This window comes from Ictidomys tridecemlineatus, chromosome 12 (genome assembly GCF_052094955.1).
Source record: "Ictidomys tridecemlineatus isolate mIctTri1 chromosome 12, mIctTri1.hap1, whole genome shotgun sequence".
NCBI lineage: Eukaryota > Metazoa > Chordata > Mammalia > Rodentia > Sciuridae > Ictidomys > Ictidomys tridecemlineatus.
The window spans coordinates 45,273,651-45,288,038 of record NC_135488.1 but is presented as its reverse complement, the minus strand read 5'-3'; the positions used below and the strand labels follow the sequence as shown (position 1 = coordinate 45,288,038).

Genomic DNA, 14,388 nt, shown 5'->3' with positions numbered 1-14,388 from the left:
TGTTCTGTATGTCAATGTGGCCAACTCACAAGGCCGTGATACAGGCTTGCGGTTTCTAGTTTATCTGCCTCAAGCATATGTGTCTCTCGGAACAGCTTGACCTGTTCGAGCCTCCTGAAAGGGGACATGACGGTAACCCAAGGACACAGTTATTGCTCTTCCCTCCTCGCCTTTGAGTCATTTCCCCAGCTGTTACAAAAGATATTTAAGGAGAACAAATTTGGCAATAAAGTGCGCACATGCCTCCTCCTGGATGAAGAACCTTGGTGTCCTGTGATTTTTTTTTTTTTTTTTAACCTCGACGTCTCTCGCCAGACTCGGTTTCCATTAGCCGGACGCGGCAATGGCACCAGGGCTGCTGGGCAGCAGAAGCCTCCACAGCCCTGCAGGGAGCCTGGGGCACAGCTCTGCAGAACCATGCTCAGCCCTGGACAGATGCACATGAGTTCCCATCACAGGCTAGAGTGTGACAGTCCCAGGTGCACGCCTGTCATGCCAGCCACCAGGGAGGCTGAGGAAGAGGAACCTTCGAGGTCAGCCCTGGCAACTTAGACCCCGAGGCCGAGGGGAAATACCTTTACAGGGGTCTCTGAGGGTGTAGCTCAGGTAGGTCACTTGCCTCACAGGCTCAGGGCCCTGGGTTCAGTCCCCAGAACCACGTACACACAAAAAGTGAAGTTGGAATATTGTTTAAAATGATGGGTCAGGTACACACAAGGACTTCAATATGACCTCTCAGAGGAGCTCAATTTGAGATCAGACTGAACAAAAGACCACCTGGACCATTGACTCAGTGTCTGAAACCCTCTGTGAGCATGGGAAGCACTGCTGGCAAGACACCAGAGGGCCAGAGCACTTGTGCCCCCTGCAGGGGTGTCTCTTGGCTACCACCAAAGACTGTTCCCCTCCTGGGGCAGCTGAGAGCAAGCTGGGCCTTGGAGCAAGGACTAGTGCTTTAGATATAGACTATGCAAGCAAGGGGCAATGTCTTTAATAAAACTAAAATTAAAAAGTCACATTGAAAAAATTTTAAAAAGAAGAGGAAAATAAGGTCAAGTAGAGGAAGCCCATTTTCACAGGAAAAAATCCCCCAGTGAAAAGCATCAGAATAGATACCAAGAAAAATACCAACAAAAACAGTGTGCTCCCACTATGTATCTACTCAACATGCAAAAGTTAGAGCTAGATAATACAATCCTGGCCACAGGTAGGGCTATGCAGAAGAGCCACCTGGCAGTGCTTAGTCAAAGAAGTAAACGTGCACACTCTGACCTAGAAATTCCACCTGTGTGTAAACCAGGTGGTGCTTAAGCAGTTTCACAAGGGGACATGCACAGGGAAATTTATCCTCAGGTTCTTATAGAGTTGTCTGTGCTTACAGGGAGTTGATGGTTGTCAAGAGGCCCACAGCTGCGAAAGTCAAAAGCTAAAAAAATAATAGATGCCAACCTGGATATATTAATAGAAATCAATGAAAAACAATAGATTGACACATGACAGTAAAATCCCTGAGTTCAGGTTCTTGCTGTCCTACCCAGAAACAATCATGCTTGGTTAAGACACAGACATAATTCAAGGCAAAAAAGGGAGAAAATATAATGTCATTATTAGTTTTCTTAAATGCAAAAAAGGAAATGGTAATATTTACCCAGCCATGACCTGTTATGCATAATATGTGAGATTATTGTGGACATGTTGGTAAATGATTATCTACTCAGATCCGTTCCGTGACTCACCAAATGCAAAGGTCCATGAAGAATTACCGTCTCCATGAATTCATCATCAAAAGCCTTGAGTCAACAGGGGCTTCACAAGATGGCTTCTTGGCCAACTTGATGAGTGCGTCCTCAGAGAATGCTTCCACCTGAAAGATGTCACCAACTTGTTCTCATTCACATCTCCACAGTGCCACAAAAAAGAAACAAAGTCTGATACTCTATTGAGTGAATCCTCAAGTGGACCAAGCACCATACTTCCTTCCATATTTTAAAATTAACAAATGGAACTTCACCTCAATAACTTGCATTAGGCAACATGCAACCGTAACCTCTTACACGTACTCTTTTACACACTCATGTGTCCTAGGTTCTGATCTAACTGTCCATTGAGCAGTCAGAACACGTGCTACTTCACATTCCTTACAGGCGACCAGCCCATTCTCAGCCAAGCTGAAGAAAAATCCCTAGTCACAGGAGAATGGAAGCATATCTCCCACAACAAAATGCATCAGGAAACTTTGGGGTTTTCAATAAAAACTCCAGGGACACCCTTTTGAAAATCACTTAACCCCTGAAAAGGCACCTGCCATTCTCCTTGCTGTGGGGGGTGGCGTATTTGAGTCAATTTTTAAATACCTTTTCACAGTTGAGAACATCACTACACACACACAAAATAACAACAACAACAATAATAATAATAATAATAATAATAATTAAAAATCACTGCAGAAGGGCATGGAGCAGGGAAGCAGCTCAGGACAGGACACCCGGGAAGCAGAGAGAGAGCTCCCCTCATCAGGACAGAGTAGCAACCCCAGGGGCCTTCCCTAGAGACCCACCACCTCCAGCCACACCCTACTGCCTACAGTTACCACCCAGTTAGTCCTCACCAGGGGTTCAATGCACTAATTAGGTTAAGGCTCTCCTAACTTGCACTGTGTCACACGGGAACTTTTGAGGGACACTAACAAACCATCACATCTGTGAGCTGCAAACATCTGTACCCTCACCCTTTCTCATAGGACGTTTTCCCCAGCCATCAGCCCTCAGGCCTTCTGTAGTTTCATGGATTGGAAATCTCACTTTTAAATGGTGCATTCAACTGAACACACTGCTCTACAGGGAGCCATGTATTTCTGGTCCTATATACACTGGACAGAGAGATGTTGAGGTCCTACTAGGTGTCAGGTACTGTTCAACATTCCAGGATACAGCACAGACCTGGCCTTGGCCTCCCAGAGTCTGTCATTTAGCTACTTGTTTATGTGTAGCCTGAGATTAAGGAAGCTTTGAGTGGGGAAGGTAGGGGTGTGTGTGTATGTGTGTGTGTGTGTGTGTGTGTGTGTGTGTGTGTGTGTGAGAAGATTGTCACCATTCACAGATTACATTTAACTAATTAGTGTTGGGAGCATCAAAGGCAAATGAAACAAAATCTCTTCCCCAGGGCAAAAGAGGGGAGCTAGGATGCATACTCAAATTTTAGTAATTTTATAGGTTACTTCCAATACACTGTTATAATTTTCCCCGGGTCTCTAATTCTACCCCTCATAAAAGAAGTCTGTATTTGTTATAGAGGGGTTTTTAAATAATATATAATGGAAAACATCAAAAGATAATGCCTTGTTTAAGAAAACAGCAGGCATACTTAATGACCATTATATAACACTGGGGATTTTTAAGGTCAGCACCCTGTTTTATACACAGCCTACTGCTAAGAATTACGCTTCCCACCTGGTGTGGTGGTGCAAAAAATACGTGGTTGGCCATTATTTTTCACATCCAATGGACTGTCTTTTTACTGTATTGATGTTATCTTTTTATGAGCAAAACTTCAGTTTTCATGAAGTCCAATATATCTATTTTTTTCTAATTGCCTGTGCTTTTGGCATTTTATCAAAAAAAAAATCATTGTTAACTCCAGTGTCCTGAATCTACTGCCCTATGTTTTCTTTTGTAGGTGTTGTATTAGGTAAGAGTTCAACTTCATTCTTTTGCATGTGTATGTCCAGTTTTCCCCAAAATGATTTGGTGACAGGACTGTTCTTTCCTCATTGAATGGTCTTGTGTCCCTTATCAAGAGTCATTTGACCATATACACAAGGGCTTATTTCTGGGCATTCTATTCTGTCCCATTGATCTCTGTTTGGCTTCCTGTCAACACCACACTGTTTTGATTGTGGTAGCTCTGTAGTAGGTTTTGAAATCAGGGAGTTTGGGTCCTTCTAATTGTTTCTCGTTTTCATAATTGGATTGGCTACTTGGATTCCCTTGATATTCCATAAGAATTTTAGGATGGGTTTTTCTTTTTCTGCAAAAATTGTCATTGGGTGCTGAGGTTGTAGCTCAGTGGTAGAGTGATTACCTAGCATGTGAGAGGCACTGGGTTGTATTTTTTTTCCCCTCAGCATCACATAAAAATAAATAAATGTCCATTGACAACTTAAAAAATATTTTTACAATTGTCATTGGTGGGCTGGGGTTGTGGCTCAATGGTAGAGCACTTGCCTAGCATGTGTGAGGCACTAGGCTCAGCACCACATATAAATAAATGAAGAAAATAAAGTTCCATCAACATCTAAAATTTTTTAAAACTGTCATTGATATTTTTTAAGGGATCACATTGTAGATTTGGGGTTGTATTGACATCATAATATTAAGTCTTCCAATTCATAAAAATGGGATGCTTCCACAAATTTATAAGTTCTGTAATTTCTTTCAAGAGTGCTTTATCATTATCATTACACTATCATCTTCCACTTCCTTGGTTAATTTCAAAGTGCTATTTTATTTTTTGTTGATGTTATTGAAAATGGTATTATCTTTATAATTTTCTTTTCAGATTAATTAGTAGTAGTACATAGAAATGCAGTGAATTTGTTATGGTTTGGGTACATGGCATCCCCCAAAAGCGCACATGTGAGATAATGTAGGGGTAAGGTGATTAGATTATGAGAGTTGTAACCTAATCAGTGGATTAATACACTGAAATGGATTAACTGGGTGGTAACTGAAGGCAGGTGTGGTGTGGCTGGAGGAAGTAGGACTCTGGGGTCATGACTTTGAGGTTTCTTTGCTTATTGGTGGCCATGCCCTGAGCTGCTCTCCTCTGCCACACCCTTCTGCCATGATGTTCTGCCTCACCCCCCGCCCAGAGCTATGCAGTCGGCCAACCTGGACTGAACCTCTGAAATCCTGAGTCAAAATAAACTTTTCCTCCTCTAAATCGGTCTTGTCAGGTATTTTGGTCACAGTAAGGAAAAGCTAACTAAAACAATTTTGGTGTGTTTTCTTGGGATCCTGCCACTTTGAAACATCTTTTATTAGTTCTCATAAAACCAACCATGTGTTTGTGTGTAGTCTTTAGAGTTTTAGATGATGTGTGATCCTATCATCTTAAAGACCATTTGATTTATTCTATTCAATTTATGTGCCTTTGTTTTTTAAAATTCTTTTTTAGTTCTTGATAGACCTTTATGTATTTATTTATTTTTATATGGTGCTGAGAATCCAACACAGTGCCTCACGCATGCCAGGCAAGTGCTCTACTGCTGAGCCCCAGCCCCAGCACCGTGCCTTTGATCTTTCCCCTTGCCGAATGACTCCATCAGGGACTCCCAGGGCTCTGGGGATTACAAGTGGCCATCCTCATCCTACTCCTCATCTCAGAGGAAAAGCTTTCTGTCTTCAGGGGTGGCTCACACCCAGGCCTCTCCCCATGGCTCATCAATGGCCACCTTCCTGCCACCTGTTCACAGGGTCATACGCTGTGCTCACACACTCCTGGTGTCTCTTGTGTGACCAATTCCTTCTCCTTATAAAGACTCTAGGCATCCTGGACGAGGGGGCTCCCCAGTGACCCCACTTTGAGGTAGAAGCTTTATCTCCAGATAGCTCCCATTCTGAGGCTCTGGGCTCAGGACTTCAACCTGTGAATCTGGGAGAACAGACTCAGCCCATGAGAGCAGATGGAGGAAAGGGGTGGGAAGAGGGCTTGCCCAAAGCTCCAAGGGGAAACATGATGGCAGAAACCAGATTTTCTCCTGGAAAGAAATCCAGCCACCACAAACAAAAGTCAAATTCCTCTTCTCCCATCACCCCCTGGCCCAGACTCTCCCCAGAGGTGGCTCTGGTCATATGTTTGTTAGGGAGTCACCCGTGGTCCCCTACCTCCCAGAAGAGAGGATCACCTCAGCTACTGTCCCTAAAGCCAAGTGATGGCTGCGGTTTCCACACTGTGTGGATCTGGAGAGATGCACAGTGCCGCTGGACCAGCCTATGTTCAGGACTGTGTCTGTGTCCCACAGCTGAAACATGTGGTCCAGGGTCTTCTTTCCACCCACAGGTCCTAAGAACTTGCAGTCAGCACCTGCCTCCTTATTCGCTGTGGCCACAGACTTCCTACCAGTGGCCATTTCATTGTACATGTCTTATAATTTAACACAGCATTGAAATGAACTTCCTTCTGGGCGCTTCCCAGGGCACGTACCAAGACCTAAATTTCTGTGTTGTAGGGAGCATAGCATTCGTGCATTTTTTAAGTTTCATGGATAATGTTAAATGTGCCTCCAGAGTGTATGAAAAAAGCTTATCTTCCTATGCCCTTCCCAGCACATATTATCAACATCCTTAGATTTTGTAAATAAATAAAATAAAATACGTCATTTGAACCTGTGATCATCTGCTTGCCAGCTGTGTTCCAGCAACCTCGGCCCATGCAAAGTCCTCATCTGTGTTTCTCCTCGTGCCTCCTGTTCTACTTGGTTGCCATTTCCTCCCAATCGGTTCCTCTGTTTTGACAATGTTTGGGGCATATTTCGTTGGAGAGTAGTTTCTAATGTGGATGGTCAATTGAAGCATCTTGACAGCTTTGGGTTTTGAGGATTGAAGCCAACCCTCCCCATTTCTAGGCCACAGCCTCTTCTAGATTTCTACCAGTATTCCAGTAAATATTTCATTTGATTTGGTTGGTCTCTGTGTCTGGGTTCAAGACTTAGGTCCTGCACTTGCTAGCAGGGACATTGTGCTTTCTGGTTTGTTGTGTTGACTTCTTGGGGACACTGTGAGGATCAGGTAGGCAAGGCAGGTAGAGTGGCTGGCCCAGAGCATGGCCCAGAGGGAGCATTTGATCAACATTATTTGTAAAATGTCAGCAGTCAATTATCACAACCAACATGAAAGGCCATCATAATAATCATCATTATTAAAATATTGGTCACAATAATTTTTTCTACTTCCATGGTGTAACTGTATTACATTCTCCATGAGTGAGCTCACAGGCAGGTTTCTTTCCATGCCTGCTTCTGTCCCTTACCCTGGAAGCCCCTGGGATAGTTTGCACTTCAGGACTAGAAGTTTTTTTTAATGATTTTTAAAATTTATTTATTGGAGGCTATTTTACAATACACTTTTAACTGGCCATTGGCCTCCTGATGGTACTCCATGCATCATCGGAGCCTGGCCTGCATCTGCCAGTCACCACCCTCTGGGATGAGCCAGATGCTCAATCACATCCCGGGGAGTGCAGACGGCTTTGCTAAGTCCTGTCCCTCCTGGGCCTGCAGTGTTGGGCCAGCCCCCACAATGGAACAGAGGTGTAGGTGAGTAGGCACACATGTCCCGCTCCCTCCTGGCGTGGGAGGAAAGTTCTGAGGTTTCCAGGCAACCCAAGTGTACTCTGGAAAGCACCATTTATTACCCAGAGGAAGTACCTGCCTCCTCCTTGTTTACAGATTTTTTCAGGAATGTGTGTGATTTCTATCAGATTTTCAGGCTTCTCCTGGAGAGATTCCAAGGTTTTCCTCTTCTAAGCTGATTCTCCAGCTAATGACTCCAACATACTTCTGTCCAGTCAGTCGTGCGGCCATTGTTGTGGCAGCCCTCTGGTCACTTGAACCCCTTCATGCAATGATTTTTTTTTTTTCTAGGAGAAAGATGGCAAGAATATCCAGGACCTGGTGGCCCAGGCAGGGTCCCTTCTCTGGAAGGCAACCTCAGGGTGGGGCTGCCATTTCCACGTCTGATCAGACTTGGGGACTGTGCCTGCTTATTGCTTAGTGGGAAGATGCAGCTTCAGGTCCTGACAGACGATGGCAGACCTGTGGGTTCTGCTTAAGGGGTAGAACCAAGCCCCCCAAATGCCCCATGCCCACCTGTCAGGCCCTCAGAGTCTGCTGTGCATTCCAGCCAAAGCCCTCTGCAGCCTGCTCAGGGACCAATGAGCCACTGTTTAGAGTCCAGGACATTCTGCTAGGGAGAAACCGCACACTGGCCGAGAGATGGCCAGCGATGAGCAGCCCTTTAACGGGTCTCCACGTCTTGGTGTCTTGACACTTATCTTCCACACCAAAGAAATTAGAGTGAGGCTTCCTCCAGAAAAGGTGCAATGTCCAACTGTCGCAGCTTCCAAGTAGAAATGCTGCAGCATGCTTTCAATTGCCAAATGTGTTTGGGGTTTGGCTTTTGGATGCATTCGTGAGATCAACATGCAGATTTCTTGTGTGTGTTTCCTGGGCAAAATAATACAAGCCCCAGAGAGTTTTATCCCATTGCCCAGAGATGGACAAGCACTCTGCTTTTCTAAGAAGCTTTTAGAGGGTGCTTGCAGACAGCCAGATTGGGACTCAGTGACTCATTCTCACCCTCGTTGTGCTGGTGATGGAAGGTTTATGGAAGGTCTTGAGGATGACATGGACATATGTGGTCCTCTAGTGCCAGCTCTGCCTTAGTGGGGTGGGGGGTATTTGCCTCTGTGCACACTGCCATGTTCAGCTCTCCCTGCGGAGCCAGGGCAAGGGGGACTCTCTGCTTTAAGAACCCATGGCTTCCATGCTGAAGGCTCCTGAGACCCAATCTGAGCCAAGTATCCCTTTTCCTCAAGTGCCAGTATCCCTTTTTTTCCTCTTCTGGGGCTTGACCCCACGGCTTCACTGTCTGTGTTCTTTTGTTTGTTTGTTTATTCATTCATTCATTCATTCTGGGGATGGAATCAGGGGTGCTTTACTACTGAGCCACATCCCAGACCCCATGTTTGATTTTTTTTAAAGAGAGAGTGAGAGAAGAGAGAGAGAGAGAGAGAGAGAGAGAGAGAGAGAATTTTTAATATTTATTTTTTAGTTCTCAGCGGACACAACATCTTTATTGGTATGTGGTGCTGAGGATCAAACCCGGGCCGCATGCATGCCAGGCGAGCACGCTACCACTTGAGCCACATCCCCAGCCCCCCGGTTTTATTTTTTATTTTGAGACAGGGCCTCACTGAGCTTGTTTAGGGACTCACTAAGTTGCGAGACTGGATTCAAACTTATGGTCCTGCCTCAGCCTCCCAAGTCCCTGGGATTACAGGCGTGCACCTCCACACCTGGAGTCTGTATCCTCTTTGTTGCTACTAGGAAGCCCTGGCCATGCACCATCTTGGGAACACGTAGGTCATTAGATGTGTTTGGGCAAAGCCCTGCACTTTCCGGAACCATCTCGAATCCCCTGCTCTGCCCCATTCTCCTCTGAGGGGTGGGGCAACTCTGTTTGGTCCTGAGTAAACGCAGGGCCTGAGAAAGGACACTGCATCTCAGGCACACTCCAGGGCCATTTGTTCCGGCCATTTGTTCTGTTTTGCTAGAAACTCCATCGACAGAGGCTTGGAACTCCTGTTGTTCATTCTCTGAAGTTCTGCCATTTCTTCTCAGATGGCTCCATCTCCAAATCTTTCATCCCCCTCCCCTGCTCCAGGGCTTTGAAGTGGTTTCTTTGGAAGCTTCTGCACAGGGTTAAGGACAAGCCATTCCTCACATGCTCCTTCAACAGGAGGAAGAGAGGGACCAGAGGGGCCACGAGGAGCAACCTCCTGCTCTGTTCCAGGCAGCCACTTCCAGGCTGGGGCTGCAGCCTGGGGCTGTCAGGATGGCTCTGGCTAAGGGGGAAGCCCTCCCCAAGCCTGGGTCACAGCCTCCTGTGCCCCAGGGCAGCTGGTGAGCACTGGTGGAGGGTGGAGGGGAAGGCTTGCACCCCAGGAGTTGGGTCTGGACAGCATTCAGGTGGGAAGAGACCACTGGTCACCAAGGGGATGTGAAGCAGGGGTGACCCAGGGCAGCCATGAGATCTCCTCTAAAGACCACTGTGGTCCCAGCAGTACAAAGGGACTGAGTGACATTATTACTCTTCCCTGTTTTAAGGACAGAGGTGTGGAAGGGATTCCTGAGAGTCACAGAAAACATGGCTCACAGGTTTCAGTTTTCCATCAAGGAGTGACCTTGGCCGCACTGGTGGCAATTCCCTGGACCCTTGATGAGCCCCCTGGCATCCTCCCAGTGAGTCCTCCCAGGCCCAGTCTCAGGGGCAGACAGCTGCTCTGACTGCTCTCCCTGGACCTGAGGATCACATGGGGTTTTGAAATCCTTTTTGTTGCCACACTGGGCATTGAACCCAGGGCCTTGCACATGCTAGGCAAGTGCTCTATCGCGGAGCTCACCCAGCCCTGAGGGTGACAGGTTTGGAGAGCATTTGCTACCTGAGTCTTGGTGAGGTGAATCCTCATAGCCCTGAAGTCAGCACCTTTCTCTACCAGCTGCGTTTGCAGGGTTAAGATCTTAGCCTGAGTTTTCCCTTATTTCTCTACTATTCATTCTCTCTCTCTCTCTCTCTCTCTCTCTCTCTCTCTCTCTCTCTCTCTCTCTCTCGGTACCAGGGGTTGAACCAAGGGGCGCTTTACCACTGAGCCACATCCCCAGCCCTTTTTAAAATACTTCATTACAGACAGAGTCTCACTGAGTTGCTCAGAGCCTCACTAAATGGCTAAGGTTGGCTTCAAACATGCCATCCTCCAGCCTCAGCCTCCAGAGTTGCTGGGATTACAGGCATGAACCACTGCCCCCCAGCTCTGCACTATTCTTAATCAGAGAACCTGTGGAGCTCTGTTTACTAGGTATGAATTGAGTTGCCCTCCAGAGAAAAGAAAAAGTAACAAAGCACTGCTGTGTGGGCAAATCAGGGATGACCCCAGGACAGGGTCGGCTTTCTCTCCAAGGAAACCCCACTGTCAAAAATAAGCCTCTTGGCCAATGCAGTGGTGCACTCCTGTAATCCCTGCACCTCGGGAGGCTGAGGCAGGAGGATCAAAAATTTCAAAATCTGCCTTAGCAATGGCAAGGCACTAAGCAACTCAGCGAGACCCTGACTCTAAATAAAATACAAAATTGGGCTGGGGATGTGGCTCAGTGGTCAAGCACCACTGAGACAAAACACCGGTACCTCCCCCCCCCAAAAAAAAGGGGCTCTGCTAAGGACTTCCATGCTGGCTGAGGCAGCTGCCTGCAGTGGGTGTCCTGCAGAATGCAGTCAATCTCCCCAGGCCTGGGCTGTGGGGAGGGGTTGGCCCGGTGACCAGGGGTTAGCCCCAAGCTAATGATCACTTGGTATTGTAGTTTGGATGTCAAATGTCCCCATTGCCCATGTGCTAAAGGTTTGGTCACCAGCCTGTGGCCCTTGGGACATAATGGAACATTTAGGAGGTGGGGCCTAGTGGAGGGAACGAGATCATTAGGGGTGTGCCCTTGAGGGGATATTGGGACCCAGCCCAGTCCTACCCCTACCCCCACCCCGCTTCCCAGAGGTGAGCAGCCTCCTCTGTCATGTGCTCCAGCTGCCAGGATGTCCTACTGTGCTGCCACAGGCCCAAAGCAACAGGGCTAAGGTCCCATGGACTGAGACCTATGCAGCCATGAGCCAAAAGAAACCCTGTTTCCTTTTAAGGGGATTCTCTCAGATGCTTTGTCACAGCAGCAGAAAGCAGACAGCACACTTGGTCTGTGCCCTTGCTTTATAGATGGGGATGCTGAGGGCCCACAGGAAGCCAAGCAGCCCCAGTCACATGATCCTGTAAAAACAACTATTATCCATTCATTCACTGACTACATGGCAGGAGCTGGACTCCAGATCTCAGTGTTTGTAAAAGTTGTGTTTCCTTCCTGCCCCTTAATCCCTCGCTCTCTCTTTGTGTATGCATCCAAGAAGGACCTTCAGGAGATTGCAATGCCACCCAGTCATCCCAGCCAACTTTGTACTTGAACATGAAGTTCATGGGATTGGGCAAAAGGGGAGAGTGGGGAAGGCTTATGGGGGCTAGGAAAGATGGTGAAATCAGATGGACATCATTACCCTAGGTACATGTATGACTGCACAAATGGTGCCTCTCTACAACGTGTACAACCAGAAAATTGAAACGTTGCACTCCGTTTTTGGTACGGTGAATTGAAATGCATTCTGCTGTCATGTACAACTAAGTAGAACAAATAAAAATAATAATAAAAAAAGAAATAAGAAAAGAAATTTTACTTGTGCAAATTTTTTCCATATACTTCTAAAGGATAAAGACTTACAACAGGTAGCCACAGTACCATCATCACATGCACACTGACTGTTCCTTAGTGTTGCTCACAGCCATCTCATGATTCTAGTGAGTGGCCATGGGTCTGACCAACAGTGGGGGTCTGAACAGAGTCTCACGAGATACACAGGCTCTGAGCACAAGGACCAGGAGAGGGTTCTGGGACATGTGACTGTCTGCCTGTGGTGCCCCGGTGACTAACACAGAGCTCATCATCATCTACTGAGGGACAACAAGGAAAAAAATTCACCCACATGGTGGCCTTCCCAACAGCAAAAGCATCAAAGAAAAATCCAAACTATGAAAAGTGAAAAAACTGGCCCAGCCTGTGCCTCTCCCCAGCTCACAGTTTGGGCTCCTACAACATTCCACGCACTTCTCCTTTCAACTGCCCACAGAACACCTGCATACACAGCCAGCCATGAAGAAAGCCAGAGACCTGCTCACCTGCTCTGAGGCAATCTGGAGACATTACATTTGGATGTATTTATGAAACCCAAGTTTAGACGCATAACATTATCTATATAAATCTCTAATATGATGATATATATACTCGATTTTTAAAATTAAGTATGCTCTATATTTACAAGAGGCAAATGGTTTTGGACACTTGTCGAAAGATTCAAATGTCCAGAGGGTTGGGGAAAAAATACATTGCTATAGAGTAAAACTATGATATCAATGGAACTTCTGAGTGGAATTTAGATTTTAATTAACCAGGAAAATAAAACCAACAATTTTTCAATTTGTAAATGCTGAATCCCAAGAAATGAGGTTCATCACAAGTTGCAAAAATGCTTCCATTATTTGCTGCCATCAGTTATTATTTAATTTGGGAAAAGTACTGTGTTTTTAAGTTATACACAGGAAAATAAAATACGCAAGACATCTGAGGCCTGGGATGAAAGGGGCTTGAATTCCAGTTCCTAGTTTAAACAGAACAAAGTAAACCATGGAAGTCCTAGAGGGAAATATATAACCTTCAAAAGGAGGCTTTCTAAGCAAAACACAAGCCAGAAGTGATCTAGGACTGATAAATTTGCTATATTAAGGTTTAAAACTTCTGTGGATTTTAAAACTTTAGTGTGAAAAAAAAAATTAAGAACAAAGTCAAAATATCTAATAGACAGAAGGCTCATGTCCTTAACTTACAAGAAGCTTATCCCAATCAAAAAAGAAAATAAACCACCCAATTAAAAAATGGGCAAAGCACCTGAACTGACAGATGTCCAAAGTGAAAGCGCAACGGCCAATGAACATGAAAATGGAGTCCGCACTCTCCTAACTTAGAAAGTGCAGGTGAAACTAGGAGAGATGTCTCAGGGACCAGAAGACAATCAGTAAAGTCTGATAATACTCAGGGCAAGGATGGGATGGCACAGAGGGACATAAACTGCTGCAAACTTTGAGGAGGCGATCTGGCAATGTTTGACATTTACACCTAGTGCAGCAACAATTTCAAGATATTTCAAGCAATTTCAAGACATTTCCCCTATTGCTCTTCTTGCAAAAGTTCAACAATCTATGTACAAAAAGTTCAGTTTTTTTAAGTAAATGACACAAATTTGCAAACAAAAATATTCAGCAATAGGGAGCAGGTAACAAAAATCAGGTCTGTGCACACATGGGGACACTAGGCAACCAGTACTAGAACAGAGGGGAATCTGCTGTGCTAACCCAGGATCACTGAGGGCAAAACCAAGCAAGAAGGGCAAGGTGCGAACTCACGGCTGTAATATGATGTCTTGGTGAAGCTTTTTACAAGGTTAAGGGTGATAGTTGGACACAAAATTACTGAAAAGATATTTTTGGAAAGAGACAACAGTAACTGCTAATCATGATTTCTTACACCAACGCACTATCATGTGTATTACTTTTTGCTTTGAAAGTGTCAGTATGAAGCAACTGACGGTTTTTCTGTTCTATGTGAATATATATCACAAACTAGATGTTCACTAGGGAAACTTTAAAGAAAAGTCTAAAGAAGAAAATTTAAATGACTGGCAAACCTACTAACCCACATAAACACTTAACAGTGTATAGTATTCTAGATTTTTCTTAACATAAAAATGACTTTTAAAAAATCAACGTTACTTGGTACCAAAACAGACGGGTGGACCAATGGTATAGAATAGAGGACACAGAGACTAATCCACAAAGTTACAACTATCTTATATTTGATAAAGGGGCTAAAAGCATGCAATGGAGGAAGGATAGCATCTTCAACAAATGGTGTTGGGAAAACTGGAAATCCATATGCAACAAAATGAAACTGAATCCCTTCCTCTCGCC

The 14,388-nt window shown here is 45.4% G+C and overlaps 1 protein-coding gene across 1 annotated transcript in view; it reads right to left on the bottom strand.

Annotated features, from left to right (window-relative positions):
• LOC144369303 (uncharacterized) overlaps positions 1–14,388 on the bottom strand; it is a 46,333-nt gene that overhangs the window by 17,911 nt on the left and 14,034 nt on the right. The window contains exon 4 of the mRNA XM_078028815.1: positions 1,737–1,864. The gene's annotated coding sequence lies outside the window, so the exon portion shown is untranslated. The remainder of the gene's footprint in view (positions 1–1,736; positions 1,865–14,388) is intronic.